General features: G+C 34.9%; 1 protein-coding gene and 1 long non-coding RNA gene across 2 annotated transcripts in view; one reads left to right on the plus strand and one right to left on the minus strand.

The window, feature by feature from the left end:
• The window catches only part of PCBP2 (poly(rC) binding protein 2), a 350,172-nt gene that overhangs the window by 62,511 nt on the left and 263,199 nt on the right, over positions 1 to 24,462 (minus strand). The gene's annotated exons all lie outside the window — the stretch shown is intronic.
• LOC141542829 (uncharacterized) lies at positions 11,851 to 16,497 on the plus strand. The gene is made up of 3 exons (XR_012482256.1): positions 11,851 to 11,942; positions 12,208 to 12,334; positions 16,414 to 16,497. It is a non-coding gene; the product is annotated as an uncharacterized LOC141542829 (long non-coding RNA).

Here is a 24,462-nt window from a genome sequence, read left to right on the forward strand (position 1 = left end):
GTATTCTTGCATCAGATAACTTTTTTTTTTTTTTTTTTTTTTTTTAGTTTTTGTCCTCTGAGTCCTTTACCTTTCCAATGAGGAATGTTTTTGTCCACTGTTTCATCTTTTACCTTGATCTTTTGTAGTCTTCTACTTTCAAATCTTAACATTAGTTGTTATTGTTCAGTCATTTTTACTCCTGTCCAACTCTTCAGCCCATTTTACAGATAAGGAAAGTGAGGCAAACAGGATTAAATGACTTGTCTAAGGGTCACACAGCTATTAAGTGTCTGAACCTGGATTTGAATTCATGTTATCTTCCTCACTCTAAGCTTGTTTTGCTTCCATAGCCTACCTTCAAAAAAAAAAAAAAAATATGTTGGTTCTATTGTGGTTAATTCCTTCTCTGTAGAAATATTGTAATCCTTTACCTACATTAATAATTGCTATATCTCACCTCACTGTCATGGCAAAAGTCATAACTCAAAATCAATAATGGGTAGGTAGAGTTTAGGGTTGTGTATTGGACTCCTCACATGGAGATGGTTTATCTGCTTTTCTCAACTGCTACTGTGCCTCTCTGTATTGCTCTATAATTGAGTTTCTATTAAGACTATAAAGTCAAAAGCCTGTCTCTATGACCCCCTCCCACTTTTTTACACTAAATAATAGAATTAACAAATATAGGATCCTATTTTCTGTGGAATCTAATCACCTGTCTGGGTTTTCTGATGCCTTCAGACTGTGTGGCTTTTAAGTCTAGAAAAAAGCAAAGAATTTGTTCTTAAATTTCTCAAAGTATTTCTCTTTACAATGCTATTATTATATAAATTATTCCTCTGGTTGTGACTAATTCTCTTTGGATCAAGTCATATAAGAATATGAATGTAATGGAATATTATTGTTCTATAAGAAATGATGAGCATCCTGATTTCAGAAAATCCTAGAAACACATGAACTAATACTGAGTAAAGTGAGCAGAACCAGGAGAACATTGTATACAGTAACAAGATTATGTGATGATCAACTCTGACAGACTTAGCTCTTCTCAGCAATATAATGATCCAAGAGAATTCCAATATCCTTTGGATGGAAAATGCCACCCACATCCTAAGAGAGAATTATGGAGGCTGAAGTATATTTTCATCTATTTTTAAATTTGTTTTTTTTCTTCCTCATGGTTTTCCTCTTTTGTTCTGATTTTTCTCTCCCAACATGCAACATGACTCATGCGGAAATCTGTAACAAAAAAAAAAAAATAAAAATTAATGTACATGTATAACCTAAAAAAATTAAGAATGAAGTTTTTAAAAATTAAAAAATAAAAGTAAAATAAAATCTCAATAGTATTTTATTTTTTCCAATTACATTTAAATGGTTTTCAGTATTTATTTTTGTAAGATTTTGAGTTCCAATTTTTTTTCTTCTTCCTTCCCTTATGTCCTCCCTTCCCAAGACAGCAAGCAATCTGATATAGGTTACACATGTACAATCATTTTAAACATATTTCCATATTAGTCATGTAGCTACATATATTTTTGTACACATTGAATTTATTTTTCTTCTTTTTTCCTTTGTTCTTTTTGAGGATTTACTAGTGTTATTTGTGAGTCAAACAATAAATGTGGTTTAGTGATTTAAGGGATGAACGCAAGGGTGAGCTCTCTCAAGTCAGTTGTAAAAATCCAGTAAGGCTTCATCTACCCCAGAGTTGGAGTAGGCCTGAAGGTCCTTGAGCATTGACTCAAAAGCATACTTAACTCCCCTTCCTGCTATCCTCCCATGACATTATTTTCTCCCTACTTAGATCTAATATGGGCAACTATGTACTTATTGGCCAAGTTCAATTTCTTGGGTAGTTCCCATATTTATAGAATTTAAGACCCTCAGGCAATGAGGATGATGGTCAATGGTGGAACGAATATTTGCAAAAGGGATTATTTAAAGTATAAAATCTGTCCCAAAAGGTGCCTCCTTTCAATTGCTTGCTTGAGGAGGAATGTTTGCTTCTCTTGAGAATGTACAATAAACTTTTGCTTTGCTCCTAGAGATCTCTCCAGCTCGTTATTAAATGGTGACCACTTACCATTCTGAGCCACACAGGGACATAATTTCATATTACTTTCCAGAATGGCTGGACCAATTCACATGTCCCCTCTCAGTATAGTAGTGTCCCTATTTTGCTCTTTCATCATTTGTTATTCTCCTTTTTGGTCAAGCAAATCTTTTCAACCTGAGAGAGCTGCTGCTTTTTAAAATAACTTCTGTTTCTCAGGGGGTGGCCTACAAATTAATTACTAGGTATTATTTCCTATTATCAGTACATCAGGAATATTTGAAAAAACCAAATGCTAATTCAATGAGCACTTTCCAAAGATCTCCCCTGGCTTGGATTGGCAAACTTCATTTTGTAAACCTTTAAGACTTATAATAATGTTTCACATATACATGTATGTATGTATGTATATTTCACAATTTGTTTTGCCACTCTCCAAGTGCTCAGTGGATGGACATCTATTTTGATTCTAGGTTTTTGTTACTTCCTCAAATGTTGTTATAAATATTTTGGTGTATATGGAGATTTTGTTCTTATCAATGTCCTATTTCAGGTATATGCATCAGAATAGGATCTCTTGGTCAAAGTATGTGTACATTTATTCACTTTGTAATGAAATCACCTTATTTTTTTTTTTAATTTAATAGTTTTTATTTACCAGATATATGCATGGGTAATTTTACAACTTTGACAATTGCCAAACCTTTTGTTCTAATTTTTCCCCTCCTTCCCCCCCACCCTGCCAAATGGCAAGTTGACCAATACATGTTCAATATGTTAAATATAAATTAAATGCAATATATGTATTCATGTCCAAACAATTGTTTTGTTGTACAAAAAGAATCAGACTTTGAGATAGTGTACAATTAGCCTGTGAAGGAAATCCAAAATGCAGGTGGACAAAAATAGAGGGATTGGGAATTCTATGTAGTGGTTCATAGTCATCTCCCAGAGTTCTTTTGCTGGGTGTAGCTGGTTCAGTTCATTACTGCTCTATTGGAACTGCAAATCATCTTATTTTTGAAAATGTCCATCACAGTTGATCATCACATAATCTTGTTGCTATATACAATGTTCTCTTGATTCTGCTCATTTCACTTATTAGTTCATGTAAGTCTGCAGGCTTTTCTGAAATCAACCTGCTCATCATTTCTTATAGAGTAATAATGAATTGTAATTGATATATTATATTGTTGAGGTGTCAAGTTCCTGTGGTATGGATGCTTTGATTCACTATATATTATTTGTATTCTTTTTTCTTTGGGGGAGCATATGTTCTTGGGTAGTACATGGGAAAAGTTGCCACTATTTTTAACAACTTAAGTTTCTGTTGCACTGATATCAGGTTACATATTTGCTTTTTGTTTATACTTTCAACCTTAAATACTGTGCTACTGTGATACTTATTTGCATACTTACTGTTTAAGTTTATTAATGGATTGTTGAGTTTCTTAAAAAGAAATAGAACTATAGAGCTCAGACACTGTGGAAAACATTATAAAGATAAAAATAAAGATTTGTTAGCCTTGCCACAAATTAATAACATGTATAAATATTTTACATAACAGCATTTTCATGTTAGCAGCAGTTAAATTGCAGGGGAAAATCTTGTCCCTATATGACTTGTGGACAAAACCTTAAAATGTGAAAAATATAACTGGAAATAAAACAAGACTTTTCTAGAATAAACACCTTGTAAAGTTATAATAGATAGTAGAAAGTGTAATGCAATCTGCATATCCAAAAAAATTAAACTCTTCAAAAATGGAACAAGCGTATTCCAAAGGCACTAGAATAAGACCTATTTATAGCAAATAAAGGAAAAGAGAAAAAAAAGATGTGAAACAGAATTTAAAATATAAAGATTAATGAATAAGGTCAAAGTTGCTTAAAATTACAAGGAAAGTAAATGAAACAAAATTTTCTCCACAAAATCAAGAAAAAAATCTCAACCACTGACCAATTCCCATAAAATCTGCCACTAATAATTCTAAGCACATGAGAGGATTAGTAAAAACATAAATTACAGTAAGAGGAAATAAAGTAAAAGAGGGGAAAAAAGGAAAAATAATCTATCAAGTAGCCTACTTCGCTCCTTTTCTTTTTTCTTTCTTCCTTTCCTTCTTCCCTTCCTTCTCCTCCTCTTTCTTTCTCTCTCATTTTCTCTCTTTCCATTCCCCTACTAGCATTCTTTACTCTGTGACATAAGAAATAATCATTAATAATCAAAAATCTTGGGGAGATCTAGTATTCATGATGAGGTTCGGCTCCCCTCAATTCCCAATCAGGGAGCCAAAAGTGATGAAGTTTGGCGCTGAGCAAAGAGTTGTGGGAGCCCCCTTCTGGTTGGCACAGGTCCTTCATAAGTGAATTTACGACCCTGAAAAGTTAAACTGGCAAAATAAGTTTATTATTAGAACTGAGAGGTCAGCTTTTGCAGACTGACTTCCTTAGTGGCAGGTCCCAAAAGAGAAATAAAGATCTAATAGAGAAATCCTCTAGCAGAGAAAGTGAATAGGGTCTTGTTAGGTAAATAGGGTGGGAGAGATAAAGAGGGAGTAATGCTGAAAAGAGAATGTCTTTTCAGCAGGCAGAGGGTTGCAGCTATGCCAAAGAGAGAGTGGTTCCTTGGCATGATTAGGTCCTCTGCAAGGGATGAGCCTCAAGTTGCTTCTTTTTATATTAAAATTTTGGCTGGAGGGGAGGGAGCAGTTTGAATTGGAATCAGAGATTTTCAGAATTGAATAGAAATTTTCCATTTGAATGAGTGTCCCTGGATTAATCTCCAACTCAATAGAGTTGGATAAGAAATGTGGATCTCCAGCTAGGGCTAAGTAGGAGTGGTCCTGGACTCAAGTAGTCCCACCCAGATAACAGAATGAAACCACTTTATCTTGATTCCTTGGGATGGATCTCTCCAGAGAGCTTTTCTGAGGGAGTTTCCAAAGAGAGAGAGAGAGAGAGAGAGAGAGAGAGAGAGAGAGAGAGTGTGTTTTAGGAGTACCCTTTTCACTCATAATGATGAGATTGATGTAGACACACCGAGAGCTTCAGGAGAACAATTTGCACCAATATTGGGGTTTGGTTATGTGACAAAGTCACAATGGTCTTACTCCTCACCAAACTCTTATAGAGATTACAGACAAAATAAAAAGGTAAAATAGGTACCATTGATGCAGTTAGTGGCAGTGCAGAGAGTTGTGGGAACACCCTGTGGTCGATGCAGTTCCAAAGTGAAAAGAATTCAGACCTGAAAAGACTGAATGGAAAGAGGGAAGTTTGTTGTTGACACTGAAAAGCCAGCTTTGCTAGGAAGACAAAATTCTGAGTGGCAAGAGGTCATAGCAGAGAGATAACAAAAGGTTATCACTGAGAAGAGGGTCTCTTCATAGCGGGCAGGAGTCCTGGCAAGCAGCTTTGCCAAGAGAAGAGAACTTCCTTGGCAAAGCATAATTCTGCAAAGATTTAGAGTTCAAAGTCTGGGGGTAGGGCTTCCATTGAATGAGATTCCTTCAATGTTGTCACTGTCCCCAGGCCTATATTTCCAGTTCTCAGTGCAGTTGAAAGAGACCACTTAATTTATATCAGGTCCACGTAAGTTGGATTCCAGTAGGGAGTGGTCCTGGACTAATCTTAATGAAACCACTTAAGTCAGGGTGCTTTTGACAGGATTTGTAAATCTAAGGTCCTAGCTTCTTGAATTGATAATGCATCAGCTAGAAGGGGCTGGGAATCAGAAAGGAATAAATCAATCTAAAAGGATTAGTTTCTTAAAGGGAGCACAACCCACATCAGATATAGACACAAATTATAATGATATGATGAAATGATCATAAGTTAATGAGGTATTAACTCTTTAGGAAATAAGCTCATCAGAACTAAGAGAATATTATATACAATAACAGAAATACTATGAAGATAAATAACTGTAAAAGACTTAACTACTCTCATCAACTCAATGATTCACAATAATTCCAAAGGATTTATGAAATGTTATTCATCTCCAGAGAGAGATTTGATAAGCTCTAAGTGCTGGTTGAAGTATTTTTTTCACTTTATTTTTCTTACTTATTTATTTTTTGCAACATATTTAATGTGGAAACCTATTTTGTATAACTTCATATGTACAATGAATAACACATTTCTTGCCATCTTAATAGGTGGGGGTGGGGAAGGAAGGAGGGAGAGAATTTGAGACTGAAAATAAAAATTTAAATAAATTTTTTTAAATAAGAAGTGCTTAATTGAATTAGAAAAACACATCTCTATAACTAACAGAAAATGGACATATTCCTAGATGACTCTTAAAAGACATCATTTGGAACTAGCAGAAGTAAGAGCCAGTACCTAAAAGAACCTAACTATTCATCTCTTGTGTTGGTGGTGGGGTTGTAAAAAGGGGAGCAATCTTTCTTCACTTCTATTAGCCAAAGCTTCGTCCAGAAGTATAATCCACCTAGAACTTGGAGAGTCAGGTCTGAGAGATTTTGAGGCACAGCTGAGAGAGTATAGAGATACACACTTCAAACACAGTATAGAGAATCATTATTACTAAAGGGAGGAAGCAGATTTGAGGGACAGGACATGTCTCAGGAGAAAAGAATGCTTGCTATGCACTCAAAAGAATGCTATCCCTGGCAATTAGAGTGAGCTATGGAGAGCAGCAAGAAAGGCCAAGGCCACAAAGATTGAATGTATTGAGCTCACCTGTAGATCTCAAAAGATGCTGATCATTAAGAGATGTGAGCATTTTCAATTGGGGGAGACAAGAAGAAAGGATCCTTATAATCCAGTGCTAAACTTCATTTTTTTTTAAATATTAAAAATATTTTTCTTCATGAACTTTATTATATGTTCTTCAACATTTATGAGATTTTGATTTCCATTTTTTCCCTCCCCTCCCTTACAGCAAGCAATCTGATATACAATCATTATTAAACATATTTCCACATCAGTCATGTTGTGAAAGAAGAAGCAGAACAAAAGAGAAAAACCATGAGAAAGGAAAAAACAACAAAAAGTGAAGCTAGTATGTTTTAATCTGCATTCAGATTCCATAGTTCTTTCTCTGGGTATGAAGAGCATTTTCCATCATGAGTCCTTTCAAATTATCTTAGTTAATCTATCAAAAAAAAAAAAAAAAAAAAAGCTAAATCTATCAAAGTTAATCACAGCACAATGTTGCTGTTAACTGTGTACAATATTCTTATTCTACTCACTTCACTCAGCATCAGTTCATGCAAATCTTTCCAGATTTTTCTGAAATCTGTATGCTCATCATTTTCTTTTTCTTTAAAACAATTTTTAGGTTACATATGTATATTCAATTTTTTGCCTATTTCCATATGAGTCATGTTGGGGGGGAGGGGGACAGAACAAAAGAGAAAAACTACCAGAAAGAAAAAAGATACTCTGATTTTCAGTCTCCATAGTTCTCTCTCTGAATGCAGATAGCATTTTCTATCCAAAGTTTACTGGAATTGCCTCAGATCACTGAATTGCCAAGACCTAAGTTTATCCCATTTGATCATCACACAATCTTGGTGTTACTGTGTACAATGTTCTCCTGGACCTGCTTGTCTTAATCAGCATCAGTTCATGTAAACCTTTCCAGGCTTTTCTGAAATCAATCTGTTCATTTCTTACTGTACAATAATATAGTCCATTTCATTCCATATTAAAAAAAAATAAGTAAAACATCAAGGCTGTAATATTTTCATTCTGTGGTTTTACATTTTCTTTTTAGGAAGGGAAACTATTAGAGTGAGACAAGCCATACTCTGTGAAGCTTTTCTTGGAAAAAGTAATTGATTCTTGAAGATATGGCTGAATAACTGATCAGATCTTGAATCAGATTTGAATGTGGTTCAAACAGGTGTGTTTTTATGAATATTCAATCTTTTTGTTTGTCATTCAGAAACAAAACTTTGGGACTTAGTGATGAGGGACAGGAAGGGAAACAGGAAGGGAACTTTGGCTGCTAGTATTATTTTTAAAATCAGTTATTTTCTGATTACATATATGCCCAGGCAAACCAAGGATGGAGAATAGGCATACAAAATAACAAATGTTATACGGTTATCCCCTTCCACATCTTGACTTTCCCCAAGGAGCTTTTGAAATATCATGGTTTGGCCAAAGGAATTTATCGGGAATTTTGGGGGAGTTTTGCAGAAGCCACAGATGATTCAAGAAGGCCAGCAGATGACCAAAAAGAAAAAAAAGAATATAATTTTGACCTACATGTAGCCTATGACCAAATACTTAACCCAAATTTTACAATAAGATTCTATAAACATCCTATAGAAGGAAAAAAGTCATACTTCTTCTCTGGTATGAAGGGAGGCCCCAAAATTTTACATGAATTTTCCAGATCTCAAGGGCAATGCTCCTAACCCCAATAATGTAAAACAGCACTTTATTCCTAATGTATAGGGCTTAGTCTTACTGAGCATTCAGGAAATCTGTAGTGACTTCATCAGGTAAACTGCCCTACTTCAAAGTATTATTTTAATGAACTCGTTCTTCCCATAGGTTTTTAGATCAAGACAACAAGCATTTATAAAGTATTTACTATTGCCAGGCACTGTGCTATGTACTAACATTATCTTATCTGATACATTCCACAACCCTGGAGGAAGGTACTATTATTATCTCCATTTATTAATAATTTCCTCCATTTTACTGTTCAGGAAAGTCAAACAGAACTAAGTAACTTGCCCAGGATCTATATCTATATCTAACTAATATCTGAGACTAAATTTGAACTCGTTAGTCCTGGCTCTATATCCAGCACTCTATTCGTTGAATCACTTAATAGAAATAATAGTTCTCCATCTATAAAATGAGCATAACAATGACCCTATATTTCAGTGTTATTGTGAGAATCAAATGAGATAATAATATGTATAAAATGTTTTCCAAACCTTAAAGTGCTCTATAAATACAGTTGTTATTAATATTAATATTATTACCACAGGACTTTGGTAGTATCCACTGGGCAAATCTCATACTGAAAACATTTGGTGGTTTGGCAGGCTATTTCCAACCTTTGTACTGCCATAGGCAAAAGCTTATAGATTATGGGACTCCTTGATGTTGTTTACTAACAATTCCTTCATGTGGTTCCTGAGGTTTTCCATCTTATAAAATGGAAAACTTCAGAATCATTCTGCAAAAAGCTGGGAGTCATTGGAATAGATTATGTGACATGAACATTCCTTACCTCCCACTTCTCAATGAGAACATACATGATTGCTCTCAAAATGAGTTTCTTTGGATCATGCTTTTTTAAAAATTCATCAGGTGCTTGAAAAGCAACCAAAGTCAAACTTCTCTGGGTTTGTCCTGGCCCTAAAGGATGTTCTCTGTTTGCCTGAGTTTCCCCATTTGTAAAATGAGAATAACGATGGACCCTACATCTCAGGGTTATGTGAGAATCAAATGAGATAATATGTATAAAATACTTTCCAAACCTTTATTTCTTTCCTTCTCTCTCTTTTTTTTTCTTTTTTTTCTTTCTTTCTTTTTTTTTTTTCTTCTTCTTCTTCTTCTTTTTTTTTTTTGAAGCAATTCGGGGAAAGTAACTTCCCAGGATCACACAATTAGTGAGTGTCTGAGACTACATTTGAACTCAGGGACTCTTGATTCCAGGACTAGTGCTCTATCCACTTTGCCCATTTAGCAGAACCACATTGTTTCTCCTATGTTTCTATGCCATTTGATTTATTTTCTGGAGAAGCTTCCATAGAGGGGGCATAGGGTATTCAGGTATTGACTGCACCGGGTAGAGTCAGTCCCCATCAATGCATCCAGGGATACTCAGTAGGCTTAGATGTACTTTGATCTTCTTTCAGACCACAATTTCCTTAGGGAAGATCAGCAAGATATCATACAGGTCACCCCTCCTCACTCAGTCCACAGCCCAAGTCTCACATAAGCTGTAGGGAATATATGGCAGCCAAGTACCACAATAGAGAAAGCACTGAAAAACCTGTATTCAAATATATTTACTATCTCTAGCCTGGGCGAGTCATTTAATTTCTGTTTAACTCAGTTTCCTCATCTGTAAAATAAGAGTACTAATACCACCTACCTCTCAATGTTCTAAGTCTCAAATGACATAATTGTAAAAGTGTTCAGTATAGTGCCTGGCACATACTATGTGGCTATAGGTAAATGCTAGCTGTTATTATTTGTGACAAGTGATTTTCATAAAAGATCTAGCAAATAGTTATCACTTTTAAGGATAATAGCACGTTCTTCAATTCTTATGGTTACACTTATTCCAGTTTATCTTGCCTATATCTTGTTTGTACATATATTGTCTTTCTTGTTGCACTGTGAACTCCATGAGAGCAGGTGACTGATTTGTTTTTTAATTTGGGAAGGAAGTTTGTTTTGCCTTTCTTTTGTGCTTTGGAGGTAATATCTCTCCAGAATTGTGATGATCACAGTGAATGCAACAACTCTGCTGTGCTCTCTTAGTCTCCTCTTCCCCCCTAGTATCTCTTTTCTCTATCAGGCATAATGTTGCTTCCATCTTTCTCTTGGGATATGAAGCAGTCCTGTCAGTTTAACTCAACTGTCAGTTCCCAGAGACTCTCCCTAAGTTCTCTAGAAAGGAACACTGCAGGGGATTTCTATGAGGACCAGAAGGTAACCACCTTCAACATTGTCTCCTTGTTAGAATTTAGGGCAATACCTTAGGTGAGGGATGTTACAAAACTAGTGCAGATCTGGTCCCTGGTCTAACACCCTCTGAAAGCAGCTTTTCCAAAGGAAATACAAAATCAAAGGCTTTTTTCCTCCCTCCCAGTAAATATACCCTGGGTGTTGGGGCAGTGTGCCCCAATTGAAGTTGGGATTTAGATAGGCTCATACTGACCCTAGAGGAGTAACTCAGAATGAATGAGGAGGAAGAATATTGAGGAAATGAACATAGGTGCTCTCTGCACTGTCACACTGTCCATCCAAGCACTGTAAATACTCAACTTTTGATGATTTCAGGATATGGTATTTTCAGGGAGTGAATTAGGCCAGAAATGGGTCCCCTGAGGCTTTTCCATCTCTCTATTTTATCTGTCACTGTTGTGTCATTTTAGTCAAACTTCATAGTCAGAACTCAGATGATTTCTCAATTTGTAAACAAGGAAATCTCCCTGAGATGGTTGGATGCTTCCCCATTTTAAAAATTAAATTGCATTTTTTTCAATGAACAAAAATTAATTTTCTCTCCTGATCCCATTTGCATTATAATAATTGTAATAAAGTAATAAAGTCAAGCAAAACTTATTCCTCTGTTGGCCATGGCCTATCTATCCCTCTATCTATCTACACAAGTTTATACATATATGCACACACATATACACATACATGCACATGATATACATGCATGCACATGTATATGTACATATGTGTATATGAACACACAGTTATATGGCTTATTCTGCATTCTAATTCCATCACCTCTCCTTCAGAGTGAGGATAGTAAGCTTCATCACTGGGGTCCTCTGGAATCCTGACTAGTCATTGCATTGATCAAAGGTCTGAAATCTTGTTGCTTTCCATCATAAGGCACAGGACTATAGATTTAGAGCTGAAAGAGAATTTAGGGACTCTCCTTTCCAACCCACTTATTTTAAGAGATAAGGAACTGTGGGCCCAGAGAAATAAATTTACCTCCCCAAGATTGTAAGTACCAAATGTGAGATTTGAATTCAGGTCATCTGAATGAAGTCCACAAAATGGTTCATAGAGCAGGATTGACCAGTAAGATTCTGAACTCTTTTCTTCACTATTGTTACTGCTGAAGGTCAGACTATCACTTCCTCACAAGGAGGAGCTGTTGAAGAGACTAGAATTACTTTGTCATGAAATCATGGAGATGAAGCTCTCCTTTCAAGTAAGTACTTTCTTCTTTCTGAGAAGTCTAAATGTTATCATTAGGTCCTAATTATCAAATTGCCATTTAATAACTAGTATTCCAAGATCCCCAATGGCATCTGTCTCATTGAGGATGCTGGGATGTAGCTCTGTTCAGGGAACTCACACAATGGAGCTATTGAATAATCTTCCTTCCAGTGTGTCAGGCTATCTACATTTCCCTAGTGTCTATTGCTCTGCACACAATCTTTCCAATCATCTTTTTTTAATTAATTCTTTAACAGCAAGCTTCAACCACAGCTGGAACACCACTTAGAGTCTGGGACCTCCTCATCTTGGAACATCCATCAGCCCCTGCAGCTTCCTCACAATGGAACATCCCTCCACCATGGCAGCCCGCTTTTCCCATTGGTGAGTTCCCTTTTTTGGCTGTGCTTCTGACTTTCTGGACTTTAACACAGTTTTTAGCTTCCTTTTGTGTATGATCTCCTTCCATTCCCTTTAGAGTAGAAATTATCCTTTTTTTCCTTGTATTTTTATTCCCACCTCTTAGCATATTTTCTGGCACATTGTTGTTCAGTTGTGTCCAATTCTTTCTGATCCTCTGGAACATACTGTGCGTGGGTTTTTCTTGGCAAAGTTAGTGGGATGGTTTGCCATTTCTTTTGTAAAGTGACTTGCCCAGGTCACACAGATAGTAAATCTGGAGTTGGATTTGAATTCAAGTCTTCCTAATTCCAGGCCCAGTCCTCTGTCCACTGAGCCACTAAACTGTTTCCTTTCACTACCTCAATCACCAAAACCAAGAGTCTTCAATAAGGTCAAGTCCTGGCAGTAATTGCATAACCCACAGTAACTATTCTAATATACAATGGTGTGGATTCAACAATATGACTTCAACAAAAACACACTATGCACACATTTTCCTATTCAAATAAGCAAAGTACAATGTTATTGAAACAGTTATTTAAGTAATAATACCAAGAACAAAATTTCAGTAGCACTTTGAAACAACAATATAATGATTAGGATGATTATAATGTATAAGGATTGGACTGTAAGTCTCTGAGGATGTTGGAAGGAAGTATTTTTTTATTGCTATAAATCTGGAAAATTATAGGTGTACAAAAAGTTTTAATCCCTAGTGTATAAAATAATGTGTAAATAAATGTGTAAAATAATAAATAGTTAATGTTAATATAGAACTTTCTTTGTGCTAGGCACTGTGCTAAGTGTGTTTACCATTATTACCTCATTTCATCTTCACCACAACCCTGGGAAATAGATGTTATTATTATCCCCATTTTACAGATGAGGAAACTGAGGCAAAACTCAAAATATTCTTTTTAAAATTTAATTTATTTTAATTTTTTTTCTTTTCTTTTAATGGTATTTTATTTTCCAAATACATGTAAAGGTAGTTTTTGACATTGATTTTTAGAAGACTTTGTGTTCCAAATTTTTTTCTCTCTCTCCCCAAGATAGCAAGCAATTTGAAATAGGTGAAAAATGCAGTACTTTTAAATGTGTTGCCATATTTTTCATGTTGTGCAAGAAAAATCAAACCAAAAGGGGGGAAAAAAAACACAAGAAAAAAAAAAACCAAAGAAAAAACGGTGAAATACTATGCTTTGATCCACATTCAGTCTCCATAATTTTCTCTCTGAATGCAGATAGTATTTTCCATCCCAAGTCTATTGGAATTATCTTGAATCCTCACATTCACATTATTCTTACTTAAAAAGAGTAGGGGAAATTCCACAAATTTCAAAAGAAAAAAAAGCTATTCCAGACTAAGGTGACCCAATGTTATATTGTTCTTACAACTGTAATTCTCATCTTAAGCAGTAGCTGACTGGCTTTCCCTTAGAAGTTGTTGTTTTTATTCAGTTGTTTAGTTGTATCTGACTCTTTGGGACCCTCTGGACCATAATATCCATGGGATTTTCTTGGCAAAGATTCTGAAGTGTTTTGACATTTCCTTCTTCTCCACTAGATTAAGGTAAACAGAACTTAAGCGATTTCCCTTAGAGACAGAGCAACAAATGTCAGGTGGCCCAGGGAACCAGGTGCTGCTATATCAAACTCTTCTAGCTCTGGTAGTATGGGAGAATGATACATTTCTGTAAGGGAAGGAAAGAGGGCAGCTGGGAAAAAAGCCATGTGGACTCACCTTGCAGGTCTTTGTTTTGTTCCAGAAAAGGAGTGAGTGAGGAAGCCTCCCATTTTTTCCTCTCTGAGACTGTGAGGAGAAAAGGATGAGGGATCCCATAACTTATCCAGCTATAGTATCACAACAGCCTATAACTGGGATTCTGCTGCTTTAAACTCTTAGAGATGCCTTTGATTTTTGTTAACTAAAGTTGCAATTAAACCACAGTTTATTTTACTGTGATCTGTTTCTTAATCCCTTGAATTCAAGGGCTGAGAATCAGAAAAAGGAGCTCTTACTTTTAAGGAACAGGAGATTTCTTTTTCCGTTCCTCTATAGAAGTAGAAAGTGGAAGGCATAGCAAAGAGATCACTGATATTATTAGTTCAGATGATTTTCCTTAGTGTGGATGCATAGCTATACATTTTTTCTAGAGTACCTTTGGATTTTATTTTGCCTTGAAATCATGAAAATATATTATTTCCTCTTTCACTATAAGAAAAATTAGTAATAGTGGGAAATGGGGAAGGGGCTTGGTCATTTATCTGATGGTGCTTATGGGCATGCCAACAAAACTTTGATTTCTAGTCTATGTCCCAGCTCTAGAAATATCTGGCACCTAAATACTCAAAGTCTTCCAGTAACTGAATCCCATTCAGTAATATACCACCTTTTAGAGTGGACCCAAACATAATGACACCCCCCCCCAAAAATGATGCATAGTTGATTCTGGCTCACCATCTATTAAGTCATTGCTTATAAATAAAGCCCTATTTTCATTTCTGACTTCCCCCTCAGTTTATTTAGGATTAATCTCAACTGTAGAATAAAGCAAAATAGCATTTACTTAAAATTGTGTTAAAACTAAGCACCCCTTACTCTGATCATCCATTTCCCAAAACCACTTCCTCCTATTTTAATTCTAGAACAATCGAATCCCAGATCCTCTTCCCAGTATCTCGATTCTCACTTTTACTTTTGTACTACTTATTGATTCAAAGTTAAAATCAAGGTACCACCAAAGATATTATAACTTTCCCAATAAATGAATGCTAAAATCTCAGTGCCCAGCAATCCGGTATTTGATAAATTCCTAAACTACAGCTTCTGGAATAAGAACTCACTATTTGACAAAAATTGTTGAGAAAACTGGAAGATAATATATCAGAATCTCAGCACAGACCTACATCTCATATGCCATACCAAAATAAGGTAAAAATGGATACATGATTTAGTATAAAAGATACCATAAAAAAATTAGAACAAGGGATAATTTACCTATCAGATCTTTGGAGAAGGGAGGAATTTATGACCAAAGAAGAACTAGAGAACATTATGAAAGATAAAATATATAACTTTGATTCCATTAAATTAAAAAGTTTGCACAACAGGAACAAGATTAAAAGGGAAAAAATCTTTATAGCTAGTGTTTCTGATAATGGTCATATTTCTAAAATATTTAAAGAACTGTATCAAATTTATAAGAATACAAGTCATTCCACAATTGATAACTGGTCAAAGGATATGAATAGACAATTTTCAGATGATGAAATTAAAGTCACTTATAGTTATATGAAAAAATGCTCTAAATCACTATTGATTAGAGAAATGCAAATAAAACAACTCTGAGGTACCATCTCACACTCTCAAATTGGTTCAAATGACAAGAAAGGATAATGATAAATGTTAGAGGAGATGTGGCAAAACTGGGACACTAATGTATTATTAATGGAGTTGTGAAATGATCCAACCATTCTGGAAAGTAATCTGAAACTATGCACAAAGGGATATAAAATTGTATATCCAGCAGTGCTATTACAGGATCTGTATCCCAACGAAATCACAAAGGAAGGGAAAGGACCCACATGTGCAAAAATATTTGTAGCAACTCTTTTTGTATTAGCAAAGAATTGGAAAAGGAGTAGATGCTCATCAATTGGAAAATAGCTGAACAAGTTGTAGTACATGAAAATAATAGAGTATTATTGTTCTGTTAAAAAAATGATGAGCAAGATGATTACAGAAAGGCCTGGAAAGATTTACATGAACTGATGCTAAGCAAAATTAGCAGAACTAGGAATACATTGTACACAAAACAGCAAGAATATGCAAGGGCAGCTAGCTGGTATAGTGGATAGAGCAACCAGCCCTAAAGTCAGGAGGACCCAAGTTCAAATTTAACCTCAGTTATTTAATACTTCCTAGCTATGTGACCTTGGGCAAGTCAACCCCAATTTCCTCAGGAAAAAAAAAAAAAAAAGAAAAAGAAAAAAAAAAGAAAAAAAAAAAGAAAAAAAAAAGTGTGATGATCAATTATGAAAGACTTGTTTCTTCTTAGGGGTTCAGTGATCCAAAGCAATACCAATAGACTTTGGATAGAAAATGTCATCTGCATCCAGAAAAAGAACTAAAGAGACTAAAGGTAAATCAACACATGCTATGTTCACTTCTTTTTACTGTGTTTTTTTTTTAAATTTCTCCCATGGTTTTTTCCTATTGCTCTGATTTTTCTCTCCCAACATAATTTATAAAACAATGTGTATATAAAATAAATAAAATTTTAGTACCCATGAGGGTATTTTTTTGGCACTGAAGACTCTTGTTCTAGCAGGGATGATGATGCTTATAGGAACAGTAACAACACGTCAACATCCAAAAGTCTATCATTAACTTGAACTGGAAAACTCCTAAGATTGGCAACAGAGATCAAAGTTCTGAGACCTAATGCTAGCATGAATACGGAAAATTCCTCAATCTAGAAGAAAAGACCTAGTTGTTGCCCAAGCAAATCCCTAAATTTTCACGCATTTTTCCTTCTCTCTTCCATTCTTAAATGGAACTCAATTTCCAAAGATACATTTCATACCTACAATTTAATCCAAGTGACTTTAAGAATTGTTGACCACCCTATGTTCTAAATCAAAAGAAAGGGGGAGATCTTTAATCACAGGATATGCATGTATAAAATCACTTATAACTTGTCCTTCTCTATTAGCCTTAATCAATGCTTTTTCTAATCTTGTCATAGGCCGCTTCACCGGCAATTCTGTTTGTATTTCTGCCTCTTCCCCTCCTCCTTCTTGCTCCACCCCTGAAGGGTTAATTGAGGGACAAGATGGGAAAAGCTCCTGTTGCTCAGATTTGTACTTAACTTCATTGTTATCTGATTTATCCTTTTTACCTAGTTTAATTGACATCTCCCCATTTTGCTTCTTCTTTCTTTTCCTTTAGAATAACAATTTTTAAAGCCACTTGGATTAAATTGTAGGTATGAAGTGTATCTTTGGAAATTGAGTTTGGTTTGGAATTGTAGTGTTCACCTAATTGCTCTCCTACTAATTTCCACTCATCTGGATCCAATTCTTTTTCCAGAGAAAAATAAGGACATATGACCTGCACAGTTTTTAAAAGTTCAGTGATCTCCTCCAAAATTATAATCAATCCTTGGCTTTTCATAACCTTGATAATGATCTCTAAACATTTTCTTTGAACAGAAGGCATTTGCCTCATTTCACTGAAATTCTACTTTAGCTTTTTAACAAAGTTTCCTTACTCATGCTTTTGGATTAGAGAGACTTTTTCACTAAGAGTTTTACAATTAGCTCACTTTATGCTTACAAGCATCTAGATGCTTTTATTATCTCCATTTTAAAGCTGAGGCAACTGAGGCAAGCAGAGATTAAATGACTTGCTCAGGATCACACTGGTAGGAAATGACTGAGGTCAGATTTGTTCCTGCCTTCAGACTTGGTGCTCTATCTACTACACTATCTAACTGTCCCAATTCATTTCTATTGTCATTGACTGTCTTTTGCCCAATTCATTTCCATGGACTCTTCTCATAATCCCTCTCCTGCAATACTGTGCCTAAAAATCTCACAAGATATGAACAAATACTCCCATTCAGAGTAAGTATTGAGCAGAAAGAATATTCCATCTACTGCACTTTACATAGTCTTATAGGAAATAAAATCCCCATGACTCTATTCTCAGCTTTCCTAAAAGAGACCTCTTTTTATTTTCTTGTATTACTTTTATTTCTTATTCATGATTTAAAATCTTTTTTTTTTTAAGTTCTTCCAGGAATTATTGGGGGTGGGGTGGGGAGAAAAAGAGAAACTTATGATCAATTTATGGTTTTTTTGGAGGTTTTGTGTATAGTGGTTTTCACTTTGTTTTCTGCATTTGTGTCTTGATTTTCTCTGTTACTATAGTAATTTTCTATAATTCAACTTTTTTTTTTTTTTTTTACTTAATGGTATCTTATTTTTTTTCCCCAATTACATGTAAAGAGTTTTCAACATTCATTTTTGTAAGATTTTGAGTTCCAAATTTTTCTTTTGTTGTTGTTGTTATTTACTCATTTTCCCAGCCTATTTCATTGTCAGAGAGAATTTACAGCACAGAGTTCAAGGAAGATGGATTCCATATAAAAATTAAGAGCATCTAGATGCTCTTATTATTATTTGTGGGTGATACTTGGTGATTTTGTTCTCACAGGGTACATTAAACTATAGCTGCAATTCCAATACACTTGTGATGGATACTGAATGTGGATCAATATGGTATTTTCACTTTTTTTGTTGTTTGCTTGCTTGCTTTTTCCCCTTATGCTTTCTTCTCTTTTGATCTGATTTTTTTTTTTATGTGTGTGTGTGTGGATGAATATGGAAATATGTTTAAAACAATTCCACATGTTTAAGCTATATTAGATTGCTTGCTGTCTTGAGGAAGAGGCAGTGGGGAGAAAAGGGAAAAAAATTTGTAACACAAAATTTTGCAAAGATGAATATTGAAAACTATCTTTGCATGTATTTGGAAAAATAAAATACTATTAATATAAAAAACCAACAACTGCAGTGATTTATTTCAAAGTATCTTGTTTATGGTTTCTATATTTCTTATGTGTAAAAAGGGGATAATTTTTTCTTCAAATTTTTTCATTGTATATGTCATTCTTCTTTTATAAACTCTAGACATAATTAGGTCTTTCCCCCATAGAATCTTTTTGTATTGGAAGTTTTGTTTCCTTCTTTTCCTTAAAATATGAGTTAGCATTCATATGTAGAATCCCAAGGGAAAAATTATATCCCTCCATCAGAGGTCTGTGATTCTTCCCAAGAAAACAATTCAAGGTCATTCTCTTAGCACTGGACAAATAATTTAGAGACAAAATTCCCTGGGAAAACTCATGCCCATATTAATTGGTTACTATCCAGTATACATATGTATTTTTAATTGCTTATTGCTTTATTTTCCTCTTGCTGCTAAAAAGTAGAAATCTCCCCCTATTTTCCCAATTATGACTTCATAGATAAGTGTCCACCTAAACTCAAATAGTTGTAAAGCCCCTGGGATTATAGATAAGATGTTTTACATTCCTCTTGTTAGTCAACCTTGAATAAATCAAGAAACCTTTCAAATCCATAATATTACTACTGAACTCAAAAGTTCCAAAACCTAGATTAGAAAGCAGAGATAACAGATAATGCTTTGCTGCCCACCAGTTACACCCTCAAAGAATGGCACATTCTGCAAGGGATAGAATTTTTTCTTTACAAAAAGGGCAAGCTAAGATGTCATCTTTGGAGCAGCCAATCTGGACAGAAGTTTGGAGAACGATAGAGCTCTACTGCTGACAATAAAGCTAGCTATAAAGAAGATTATTTCATAAATCAATTGTGAACATCTAAGACTTACAAATAGATCTAGCAATCAAGTGCCTGGGACTAACAACTAAGGGGGGCTTGCACTTGGAGCTAGGTTTGTGCTCTATAAGAACCAAGCTAAGCTATAAATCTAACCCTGTTCCCTTTTCCAGAGACCAAAGTGAAACAGGAAGGAAGGGGAATTATGCCTCCCATATATTGAGGATGTAAGTTTGGATATTCTGTGATTATGCTTTTTGAAGTAAATATTCCCTTTGTAAAAGGTTCTCTATTACAAATATATTACCCTAAGCATTTCCCCAAAACAAAAGTACATCTTTTTAATATCCTTCCAGTCATGTTATGTGTCTATAAATCATAGAATAACAGACTCTTAAGAATTAATATTATGGATCACTCAAGGATCCAAAAAGGCTAAAGCATATTATCAGTGAAAAAAATGATATAAAAAGCAACATAAAGTAAAAATAAGAAGACTGGAGAGCAAGAAATTACAAATAGACAGCCTATGCTTTCCATTTGAACTCATGCAATGTTAAGCATGGTGGATAGATATCTTGTGGAAGACTTTTTTTTTAGAGATTTTTTCAAAATTTTCAAAATATATGCATAGAAAGTTTTCAACATTCACCCTTGCAAAAACTTGTGTTTCAAATTTTTTCTCCCTCCCTTCCCTCCACTCTCTCCCTTAGATAACAAGTAATCCAATATAGGCTAAACATGTGCAATTCTTCTATACATATTTCCACAATATACTGTACAAGAAAAATCAGATAAAAAAGGAAAAAAATGAGAAGAAAACAAAAAGCAAGCACACAACAATAAACAAAGTGAAAATACTATTTTGTGATCCACACTCAGTTCCCACAGTCCTCTCTCTGGATGCAGATGGCTCTCACCATCACAAATCCATTGGAATTGGCTTAAATCACCTCATTGATGAAAAGAACCATTAATTCCATCAGAATTGATCATTGTGTAATCTTGGTATCACTGTGTACAATGTTTTCCTAGTTCTGCTCACTTCACTTAGCATCAGTTCATGTCAGTCTCTCCAGGTTTCTCTGAAATCATTCTGCTGGTCGTTTCTTACAGAACAATAATATTCCATAACATTCATCTATCACAATTTACCCAACCATTCTCCAATTGATGGGCATCCACGTAGTTTCCAGTTTCTGGCCACTGCAAAGAGGGCTGCCACAAACATTCTTGCACATACAGGTCCCTTTCCCTTTTTTAAGATCTCTTTGGGATAGAAACCCAGTAATAACACTGCTGGGTCAAAGGATAGGCACAGTTTGATAGCTTTTTGGGCATAGTTTCTTGTGAAAGAACTACAAGAAGATACGAACAGGGATTAGGGAGGATGAGAAGGAGAGCAGAGGTTCTAACTTGTAACTGTTGAAGATTTGGTACCTCACAGGGGATACCAGAGATGGACGCATTTGGATCGAGTTAGAGATCTCAAAGGTGTTGTCTATATCTTAAAAGAATTATTTCCCCCATGTTGATGATATCACAAGTATAGCAATTCCTTCTCTACCTCTTTCCCATCATATCCCATATCAAAGTTTTAAACTCTGTGCTAAACATTTGATTGTTTCAGTCATGTCCAATTCTTCATATCCCATTTGGAGGTTGTTTTTTTTGGCAAAGATACTGTATTGATTTGCCATTTCTTTCTCCAAATCATCTTACGGATGATGAAACTAAGGTAAACAGGATGAATTAACTTGCTCAGGATCACACAGCTAGTAAGTATCTGAGTCCAAATTTGAACATTGGATTTCCTAACTCCAGGCCAAGTACTCTAGCCCCTGAATCACCTACCTGCCCCATGGTTAGAAACCTAAATAGATATAAAAATAATTCTTCTCCAAGTGCTGCTCTTAAAAAACATGGAATCTAATTTTGGAGATAAACTCATCTAGTCAAAATTTCGTTACTCTTTTTAAAGAGTACTTATCTCCTTTTGGCATAACACTAAATTATTTAGAGAATAGCACAGAACTACAAATAAGCTCTTGATTATTTATTTTCCTACTCTATTTAGCTATGAGTTTGATTTCACTAAGAATCATAAAGTATAATGAATGATATCTTATAAAATCATTAATCAATAGAATCATCTGATTTTCTGAATTAAGATAATGTTTCCTTTTTTCATGTTTTTCCCCTTTTGTTTTTATTTTTCTCTCCTAACATTATTCCTATGGAAATATGTCAAAAATAAATGTACATGTATAACAGACAAGTTTTTACATGTAACTGAAGAAAATAAAAATACTAAAAATTCATCAATTAATTAAAAACAAATAAATGAATAAAAAGAGAAAAAAAAAAAAAGAATTATTTCCCTTTCCCTCATCCTGAAGAAAAGAGAGCTGAAGGATGATTTGAGAGGCCTAGAAAGGCTTACATGAACTGATGCTAAATGAAATGAGCAGAACCAGGAGATCATTATACACAATAAGAAGAATATGGTGTCCAATTCTGATGAACATGACTCCAACAATGAGGCCATTGAAGCCATTTCCAATGGTCTTGTTGCTGACAGTACATATGCATGGGTAACTTTTTACAACATTGTCCCTTGCACTCACTTCTGTTCCGACTTTTCCCTTCCCTCCTTCCCCCGCCCCAGATGGCAGGCAGTCTTATACATGTTAAATATGTTAGAGTATATCCTAGATACAATATATGTGTGCAGAATCATACAGTTCTCTTGTTGCACAAGATCCAATGGTCTTGTGATGAAGAGAATCATCTACATCCAGAGAGAGGACTGTGGGAACTGAGTGTGGACAACAACATAGCATTTTCACTCTTTTTGTTGTTGTTTGCTTTCATTTTGTTTTCTTTCTCATTTTTTCTCCTTTTTATTCTGATTTTTCTTGTGCAGCAAAATAATTGTATAAATATGCATACATATATTGGGTTTAACATATATTTTAACATGTTTAACATATATTGGATTACTTGCTATCGAGGGGAAGACGTAGGGGGAAGGAGGGGAAAATTTGGAACACAAGGCTATGCACATGTTGAAAAATTATCCATGCATATGTTTTGAAAATAAAAAACTTTAATTAGAAAAAAGAAAAAGAAAAAAAAGAGCTGAGATCTTACAAAAGGCATGAAATGAATGAAATGAGAAAGGATGTCATATTTTCCTCTGGTCACTGCAAAACAGAGAAAATAGAGTCATGATGGTGAAGAAGGCAAGGAGTATCACCAACTTACCCCTTCCACCAACTTCCTACTCAAATGGCTTCAGTTGTGATATTATGAGGACCAAATCAGGGAGGATACTATGACTCTGATACTGATTCTTTTATTGAGCTAAGTGTCAGCTAGAGGGAAGGGAAGTACTGTGCCTATTCTGCTGAGGAAACTTAATGAATTTTACACTTTTATCTCCACTTATTCAATGTCTCTTGTTAGAGAGATTGCTTTACCAATCCTTGTTTGTTAAGATCCTATTTGCTTTATGTTTTGCCAGTGTTTTTTTTTAATTTCAGTTTCTCTGTGCACACCCTTTGATCCAGCAGTGTTACTATTGGGCTTATATCCCAAAGAGATTTTAAGGAAGAGAAACGGACCTGTGTGTGCAAGAATGTTTGTGGCAGCCCTCTTTGAAGTGGCCACAAACTGGAAATTGAGTGGATGACCATCAACTGGGGGATGGCTGAATAAATTGTGGTATATGAATGTTATGGAATGTTATTGTTCTATAAGAAATGACCAGCAGGAGGATTTCAGAAAGGCCTGGAGAGACTTACATGAACTGATGCTGAGTGAAATGAGCAGAACCAAGAGATTATTTTAGATGGCAATAACAAGATTATATGATGATCAATTCTGTTAATGTGGCTCTTCTTTACAATGAGATGATTTGGGCCAGTTCCAATGATCTTATGATCATCTACACTCAGAAAGTAAACTATGGGAACTGAGTAGGCACCACAATATAGCATTTTCACATCTTTTGTAGTTGTTTGCTTGAATTTTATTTTCTTTTTTTTTTTTTTTTTTTTTTTAATTTTAATTTTATTTTATAATTATAACATTTTTTGACAGTACATATGCATGGGTAATTTTTTACAACATTATCCCTTGCACTTACTTCTATTCAGATTTTTTCCCTTCCTCCCCCAAACCCCTCCCCCAGATGGCAAGCAGTCTTATATATGTTAAATATATTACAGTATAATTTAGATACAATATATGTGTGTAGAACCGAATTTTTTGTTGCACAGGAAGAATTGGATTCAGAAGGTAAAAATAACAGTTTACATTCATTTCCCATTGTTCCTTTTCTGGATGTAGCTGGTTCTTTCCATCATTAATCAATTGGAATTGGATTAGCTCTTCTCTATGTTGAAGAAATCCACTTCCATCAGCATACATCCTCGTACAGTATCATTGTTGAAGTGTATAATGATCTTCTGGTTCTGCTCGTTTCACTCAGCATCAGTTGATGTAAGTCTCTCCAAGCCTCTCTGTATTTCTCCTGTTGGTCATTTCTTATAGAACAATACTATTCCATCACATTCATATACCATAGTTTACCCAACCATTCTCCAATTGATGGACATCCATTCATCTTCCAGCTTCTAGCCACTATGAAAAGGGCTGCCACAAACATTTTGGCACATACAGGTCCCTTTCCCTTCTTTAGTAGTTCCTTGGGATATAAGCCCAGTAGTAGTATG

Source organism: Sminthopsis crassicaudata, chromosome 5 (genome assembly GCF_048593235.1).
Source record: "Sminthopsis crassicaudata isolate SCR6 chromosome 5, ASM4859323v1, whole genome shotgun sequence".
In the NCBI taxonomy this organism is placed as follows: domain Eukaryota; kingdom Metazoa; phylum Chordata; class Mammalia; order Dasyuromorphia; family Dasyuridae; genus Sminthopsis; species Sminthopsis crassicaudata.